This window comes from Lontra canadensis, unplaced genomic scaffold (genome assembly GCF_010015895.1).
Source record: "Lontra canadensis isolate GAN:19392208 unplaced genomic scaffold, GSC_riverotter_1.0 scaffold36, whole genome shotgun sequence".
Taxonomy (NCBI): domain Eukaryota; kingdom Metazoa; phylum Chordata; class Mammalia; order Carnivora; family Mustelidae; genus Lontra; species Lontra canadensis.
Genome location: NW_022631030.1, coordinates 8,590,698 through 8,599,609, shown reverse-complemented (window position 1 = coordinate 8,599,609; position 8,912 = coordinate 8,590,698). Strand labels below are relative to the sequence as shown.

General features: G+C 39.4%; 2 pseudogenes; one reads left to right on the top strand and one right to left on the bottom strand.

Moving 5' to 3' along the window:
• Positions 1-2,957: 2,957 nt before the first annotated feature.
• Positions 2,958-3,914, top strand: LOC116874377 (annotated as a pseudogene).
• Positions 3,915-4,871: 957 nt separating this feature from the next.
• Positions 4,872-8,395, bottom strand: LOC116874334 (annotated as a pseudogene).
• Positions 8,396-8,912: the final 517 nt, after the last annotated feature.

Sequence of the window (8,912 nt, the reverse complement as noted above, 5' to 3'; positions counted from 1 at the left end):
CCTCACTCTCCTAATGGGGTTTCTTAAATGTATATATTGACCGACTTGGTAGTATTCAATAAGTCCCTCAGACTGTCTTCATTATTTTGCCCTTCTGACTATTTTTCAGTGATCTTTAATCAAATTCAGTGATCCTTTCTTTAGTTTGATCTCATTTGCTCTTGAACCCATGCTGATTTTTTTCATTTTAGATGTTGTATTCCTCAGCCTCATGATTTCTGTTTAATACTTTTTTAAAGAATCTGTTTATTTATTTATTTGAAAGAGAGAAAGAACAAAAATGGTGGGGAGGGGCAGAGGGAGAATCAGACTTTCTGCTGAGTGGGAAGCCAGATGCAGGGTGGATCCTAGGACCTTGACATCACAACCTGAGCTGAATGCAGACACTTAACCAACTGAGCCACTCATTCGCCCTGTTTAATAGTCTTTTAAGTTTTCTAACACTGTGTTGACATTTTCTCTTGGTTTGTTCATTGTTTTCTGACTCCAGTGAGCATCTTTATGGCAGTTATTATGAATTCTCAGTCAGGTAAATCACATATTTTCAATTCATTAGTGTCAGTTTGCGGAAATTTTTCTTGTTCCTTTTTGAAAAGTATTTCAACTTGTCTCCATTTTCATTGACTCTCTGCATTGGTGTCTGCACATTAGACAAATCAGTCATCTGTCCTAGTATTCATGATCTTGCCTTGGACTCAAGAATGTTCTTAATTGCCCCCCCCACACACACACACCCAGGCATTCATTGTATTTGGAGTTGCATCTGTGTTCTAGAACAAGTGAGACTGAAGTCTGTTCCTCAGGGAGCTCACAGATAAGGTATGTTATCATATGTGTGGTACACATTTTCCCCTCACCTTAGTGAAGCTGTAGAAAAGGGGTTTTCAATGGCTTGCTCTATCCTGAGCCTGGGTGAGGAACTCTGGTGACTTCCAGCCCAAACAACATCTTTTTTGTCTGTTTCTCTGGACAGCTGGAGTATGCTGTGTCTTATTTTCTCTCTGTTTTCCAACATGGCACACCTAATAAAAGTTGGGACATTGGACACATGATGTACTTCTTTTCCTCCCCAGGAGAAGCCAGCCACTGGGGGGGTTTGTCCCAATTTGAAGGTGTTATGCAAGGAAAAGTGTTACAACAACAGGATCTCTAGGATATCCCTGGCAGTTCCAATATGACTACATTCATGCTTTAACTGGAAGCAGGATTACCTTAACTACTATCTGGATTTTTACAAAGGGAATCTGTACAGGAAACATTTCAGAATCACTGTTCATGCGGGTCATAAGGTCTAGATCTTCCTCTCCTGCCATGTTGCTAAATGGGAAATAAGAATTTATTTTTGGTTCCTCTTTGGGAGATGTCTAATCCCTACAGTGGAGGGAAGCCTTGAGTAAAATTTTGAGTCCCTAAGGAAATAGAGACACATTGTGGTCCATTGTGTAAATACAATCCCCTCAAGCCTTATTACATATTATGTCAGAAACCATTCCCTGAGATGTGGTCCATATACACTATGGAGTATTATGCCTCCATCAGAAAGGATGAATACCCAACTTTTGTAGCAACATGGATGGGACTGGAAAAGATTATGCTGAGTGAAATAAGTCAAAGCAGAGAGGGTCAATTATCATATGGTTTCATTTATTTGTGGAGCATAACAAATAACATGGAGGACAAGGGGAGTTAGAGAGGAGAAGGGAGTTGAGGGAAATTGGAAGGGGAGGTGAACCATGAAAGACTATGGACTCTGAAAAACAATCTGAGGGTTTTGAAGGGGTGGGGGAGTGGGGTGGGAGAGGGCACGGATTGCATGGAGCACTGGGTGTGGTGCTAAAACAATGAATACTGTTACGCTGAAAAGAAATTTAAAAAAAGAAAAAGAAAGAAAGAAAGAAAGAAACCATTCTCTGCATAAGAGACTGAGCAAGCTTCTGCCCTGTTCAGAACTGAAGATATTATATCATTGCCCTCACCTTAAGTCTTCTGTGATTTACCAAGTGGCAAAAATTACAGTAATAAAGGCTGTTTATTTCAGAAACTGTTATCTTTGTTTCAGAAGGATTTCCAGCGCTTATCAGAAATTACATTTGGGTTATATCCCCATCAAATCGAAGGGAGCAAAGCTAAGGAGACTAAATCTGCCCTTTCAGGACCACAGGGATAATACTGGTAAGGAAGCACTAAAGTATTCTTGCTGAAGGGGGGTGATTTTCTGAATTCCATTTATATTCATGACTTCCTTTTGTGATGAACATCCAGGGATCTAAGATATGCCACTTTCTTTCCAGTTTTGCAGTCCTCAGACTCATGTGAAATGGATAGAAGGACCTGTTTGAAGGGAGGGTCAGGGTGAGGGAAGGTTCAGAGACATTAGATTTCAAGATGCAATTTATTGATCAATTCTATGGATGGAACTCTCATTCTTTATATTTATAGGTTTTACTCTGTGACATGGGAAAGGAACTTAAAACTCCCCTAGACTCTGGTCTTTTATTTTTGGGTTAGAACAATATTCTTCATTCCCACCACACCAAGTCTAATTCCCATTAAAGGCCAACACTGGTTTAGTGGGGTTGCTGCCTCCATTTTACTGGTTAGGGGAGGGGTCATGTGGTCAACGAAATGAAATGAGAGAAGGTGATTTCTCCTGGTCCAATCTTCTTGCTTAACCTTTTGTTTCTACAGTGGTCTTGTTGGCATATGGAAGTGTTGGCCTTCATACTTTAGGTCAAGTTCTGAATATCTTTGCTTATACGCTTATAAAAACTCTAATGAGGGAATATCCAAGCAACTAGATTTATGCTAATAGTTAAACATTTTTATGGTCCAGTGTGGGCTAGTCTCAGATATTCCCAGTGTGAACCCAATTTCTGTGAGAGGAGATATGGTGGGAAATGTTGAGTTGTTCTCTGTGTAACTTTTCCTCCTGTGTGCACAGATTCCCTTGGAGAAGAATGCCTCCTGCAAATGCTTCCTTTGTGACTGAATTCATTCTGGTGGGACTAACAGACCTACCAGATCTCCAGGTCCCCCTGTTTTGCCTGTTTCTAGTCACCTACATGGTCACTGTGTTGGGAAATTGGGGCTTGATAACTCTAATTGGGCTGAACTCACACCTCCACAAACCATGTACTTTTTCCTCTTCAATTTGTCCTTCATAGACCTCTGTTATTCTTCTGTGTTTACACCCAAAATGCTGATTAACTTCACATAGAAGAAGAATATTAACTCCTACAGAGGATGCATGGCCCAGCTTACTTTTGATGGTTTTTTTTTTGTTTGTTTTGTTTTGTTTTGTTTGGTGCCTCTGAAGCTTATGTGCTGACATCAATGTCCTATCATCACTATGTAGCCATCTGTAACCCACTCTTATATAATGTTGCAATGTCCCCTAAAGTATGTTCCAGCCTTATGCTTGGTTCATATTTGATGGCATTTTTGGATGCCACGGCTCACACAGGATGCATGCTGAGACTGACCTTCTGTGATGTAAACACCATCAACCATTATTTGTGTGATATCTTCCCTCTGCTCCAGCTCTCTTGCACCAGCACCTACGTGAATGAGCTGGTGGTTTTCATTGTGGTGGGCATCAATATCATTGTGCCCAGGGACATCATCTTTGTGTCTTATGGTTTCATCCTATCCAGCATCCTGTGCATCATCTTCAGCGAGGGCAGGTCCAAAACCTTCAGCATGCACAGTTCCCTCATAATTGCTGTTTCTCTGTTCTTTGGATCAGGTTGTTTTTATGTATCTTCAAGCATCTTTTCCTGGGTCTATGAATGAGGGAAAAATGTCCTCTGTGTTTTACACCAGTATGTTTCCCTTGATGGACCCCTTCATTTACAGCTTGAGAAACAAAGACATTAAACGCTCTGAGAAAAATCCAGAGTAGGAGAGTGATTTGATCAGGATTAATGTGTTTGCATGTAGTTAGAGTACTGGTATATTCTGTTCCTTTCATCAAAATAGTTTAGGTGGTATTGATCATATCTAGGCCCTTGTTATCATGGTGAAGGAAATTTGAATCACCTGTTAATTTATTTCCATTTTATTGGCTGGGTGCAGTATACTTTGTTGTTGGTACATCGCAGGTCAGGCTGCCCAACTCCACTCCCTGCTTCAGGGTTCTGAGGAGGGAACTATGTAGAGGTTGGGGGATTCTCATTGTGTTGGTGATGAGCTGGAGCAGGGACTCCCCAACAGCTGAGGGTCTCTCTCTTCCTTTTGTTCTCACTGGTGCTGGTGGTCAAGAGGGCTCTTACCCCTTGAGGCCAGGGGGCCATAAGACCCACCAAATGGGTTCTATAGACAAATTCATTCTCACACGAGGAAGTGATCTTCACACAAAAGTCATTGAGGATAATGTTACCCTCAGCATGGATGGTCTAAGAGTGAACATCACTGTTAAAGTACTAGGAGATAATAAGGAAGATGTGGTCCATATATACTATGGACTATTACACCTCCATCAGAAAGGATAAATACCCAACTTTTGTATCAACATGGACAGGACTGGAGGAGATTATGCCAAGTGAGATAAGTCAAACAGAGAGAGTCAATTATCATATGGTTTTCTTATTTGTGGAGCATAAGAAAAAAACACGGAGGACATGGGAAGATGGAGAGGAGTAATGAGTTGGGGGAAATTGGAGGAGTACACAAACCATGAGAGACTGTGGACTCTGAAAAACAATCCGAGGGTTTTGGAGGGGCGGGGGCTGGGAGTTTAGGTGAGCCTGGTGGTGGGTATTATGGAGGGCACGTATTACATGGAGCACTGGGTGTGGTGCATAAACAATGAATTCCGGAACACCGAAAGGAAATTTTAAAAATAAATAAAAATTAAAAAGAAAAAAAAAGTACTAGGAGACAACCTGGTCTTCAGTGGCATCCAGATTGCCCTTGAGGGGACCGACTGATGCCTGCTTCATCGACTTCTTGATGTCTTCGTATTAGGCAGATTTTCCAGTTAGCAGTTCAGATCCATGACTGACACATTGGAGGTGGAGACGTGGAAGGCCATGCAGGTGAGCTTAACATTCAGCCCAAGGATGACCTTGCCTACAGTCTTGGCACACTGGCAGAAGCAAGGATAATGTTCTCAGTAGCCCCTGGGGCATCAACTTCCCGGAGGGGCTTTCTTAAGGGTGACAGTGATGGCATGGACTGTGGTCATGAGTCCCTCCAGGATGCCAAAGTTATCATGGATGACCTTGGCTATAGAGGCCAAGCAGTTGGTGATGCAGGAGGCATTGTTGACAATCTTGAGGGAGTTGTTATACTTCTCATGCTTCACACCCATCAGAAATATGAGAGCATCAGTGGGAAGGGCAGAGGTAATGACCCTCTTGACCCCACCTTCAAGTAAGCCCCAGTGTTCTTCATGGTGGCAAAGACCCCAGTGGGCTCTACATCATACTTAGCATCAGCATCACCCCATTTGATATGGGCAGGATCTTGCTTCTGGAAGATGGAGATGGGCTTTCCACTGATGACAAGTTTCCCATTGTCAGCCATGACTTTACCAGTTACTTGCCACGGGTGGAGTCAAACTAGAACATGTGGACTATGTAGCTGAGATCAGTGAAGGGATCAATGATTGCAACAGCATCCACTTTGCCAGAAGTAAAAGCAGCCCTAGTGACTAGGTGCCTGTATGTCCAAATCCACTTCCTACAACTTTCACCATCTTGTCTTTGGGGTGAAGCTGGCACTGCACCAGAAGATGAGGCTGTGTGTCAGTCACGGAGGAGCAGAGATCCCTATTTTTTGCAATTTTTTCCAATTTTTTTTCTTTTTGAAATTTTTCTTCTTTTTTCATTTTTTTTATCGTGATAAAATACACATAAGATTTAGTATCTTAACCATTTTCAAGTTTACAGTTCAGTGGTATTAAACGCATTCATATTGTTGTGCAGTCATCATCATGGTCATCATCATCTCTCTCCAAAATACTTTTCATCTTGCAAAACTAAAACTCTAGATCCATTAAATCATAACTCCCCAGGAACTTCTCCCCCAAGCCCCTAGCAACCATCATTCTACTTTCTGAAACTATAAATTCTCCTTCTCCTCCTCCTCCTCCTTCTTCTTCTGGGTTTTGGTTTGTGTGTGTGCTTTTTTTTTTTTTTAAGATTCTATATATAAGTGAGATCATATAGTATCTGTCTTTCCATATCTGGTTTATTTTACTTAGGAAAGTGCCCTGGAGGCTTATCATATTGTCACAAATAGCAGAATTTCCTTCTTTTTTAAGACTGAATGATATTCTACTTTATACATATAATATTAACATAATAATTATAATTCATACAGCAATGGAATATATACAGTAAGTTTTCATATATACATATACACTTTATACACACAGATTTTTTCTTCCTTATCATTTTCACAATGTCTTCTCCTCTTTACCTGTTTAAGAATAACATTAGTTAATAAATGTATTTGTTTTTTTACATTGTCATTGTGGATTTCATTTTATTTCTTCTGGAAATATGTAAACGTTTCTACAAATGATCACATGAAGTAACAGGAGGGTGATATTGTACCACTGGGGGGTTTCGAATCTGGTGACTATACTGTGACACTGGGATCATGAGTCACATTATCTGTAGTCCTGTCTACACCTTCCACTTGCCTATAATGTGTCTCCTTGAAATGCCAATGTTTCATAGATACAGCAGGTTCCATAATATCTATAAAATATAATCCACTTCTAGCTATAGACACTATACATTAAGCACCTTTTGGCAGAGATATCATATTTCCCATAGGACACATAACAGAGCATCGATATATATTTACTGCATAGACATGATCTAGAAACTGAGAAAAGGTAATGAATTAAATCATATAGCTTATGAAGGAAAAACCTAGATAAACTGTTAGCCTCCTGGTTTCAGTCTACTGTTCTTTCAAATATACTTTTTATTTCCTTCATTTTATTGTTTTTATTTCACTAATCCTGAAATAGGAGAAAACTTTTTTATTTTGAGCATCGACTGTACTTTGTTGGCTTATACATGAATATCCCTGAGGGTAATGGTTGTGTTAGGAAAACAGTTTGAAAGTTCTTTTTCTTGTGAAAGAGAAGTTCTATTAAGTTAGGATGGTTGAGAGAGGATTAGTGCAACAGGGAGCTTTTCCTGGAAATTAATTTAAAAAAAAATATTCTAGGATGTTTGCAAGTACTAGTAATTCAGAGGTGAGAGCATGGGAGAGATAGGAACACAGCAACAAGCATTAGGCCAAGATCCAAAAACCGCATGAACAATGAACAAGAAATCTGTCTGGAGGAAAGAACTTTGAGGTTTAAAACCACATTTCATCTGACTTTGCCTCTGCTCTTCAGAGTACTGCAATTCCGCTCCCCCCCATACTGTCCATATAGTTGTGATAAAACACAATGCACAATGATCCTGCATTAATAGTGTTTTGGGGCCACATTCATGAGGAGCCAAGAGTAGAGGGGACAGTAATTTCAGGAGATTAAATTGTGATATTCAAACCTCAAGTCAGGATGAAGGAATTTAGAAAGCAAATGGTAGGAAAAAGGCAGCCCTTTCTGTGATCTTTTCTGGAAGGCTCTTGATGTAGTATGGAGATCACAGGATTTCTCTGAGTAGGATAAAAGTGCAAGTTGTTTAATATTTAAATGGGTAAACTAACAGGGCTGGAATACCCGGAATCAACTAAATCTCTCCTGTTTTTTTGGCTTCCATGTGCTACTCCCATATGGATGTTAAGGTACAAAAACCCTGAAATTGCAGCTGGGAGAACAATGACAACTTGAAAGAAACATTTGGTGAAAAAAACAGATTGTAACTATTTCTTTTCTGGAATAGGATATTAGATTACTTTTCTTTTGAGAAAACACAAAAAGTTGACTACATTAAAAACTTTTAATCCTAAAGTCTATACCTGAAACCAATATTATACTCTATGTTAACTAACTAGAATTTAAATAAAAACTTGAAACAAACAGAAAAATCATTAATCCTTAATCAACTGATAATTTAACTATTTCTAGGATAACTTTTAATAGTATTTATTATTTTACCACTTTTCTCATTTACAGTCAAGATTCAGGTATTGTGAAATTTACCATCACTGGTTTGTTGTCTTGTTTTTGTTTTAAATGATTAGTATCACTAAACCCTTGAGTATGGCTTATTTATTAATTTTTGTAATTTATCTTCACTGAAGTATAGTTGACATACAGTACTCTATTAGTTTTACATGTGCAACATAGAGATCTGACATTTACATACACGACCAAATGCTCACTGTGATAAATGTAGTTACAATCTGTCATCATAGATTTACTGACTAATGGTTTTAAAATGACCTCTCGCACCACATCCCCTGATCTCCATATCAACATGCTTGCATTTTAATTTAACAAGTTCCATTTATACAAAATAGTTGATTTTGATTATATTTTTGTTTTTTTTTCTTTTACTTACTTTCTGTTTTGATGAAATTATTTTCCTTATCAAAAGAAGTGTGTCAATACATAAATGATGCCTGCTCTTCAGGAATCATTATAGACATTGCAAAGGTACATCCACTATTTAAAAAATTTTTTAATTTTTTTATAAACATATAATGTATTATTAGCCCCAGGGGTACAGGTCTCTGAATCTCCAGGTTTACATACTTCACAGCACTCACAATAGCACATACCCTCCCCAATGTCCATAACCCCACCCCCCCCCCCCCCCCCCCCCCCCCCCAGCAACCCTCAGTTTGTTTTGTGAGATTAAGAGTCTCTTATGGTTTGTCTCCCTCCCATCCTGCCCCAAAACCCCCCCACGTTGCAGCTCCACTTCCTCATATCAGGGAGATCATATGATAGTTGTCTTTCTCCGACTGACTTATTTCACTAAGCATGATACCCT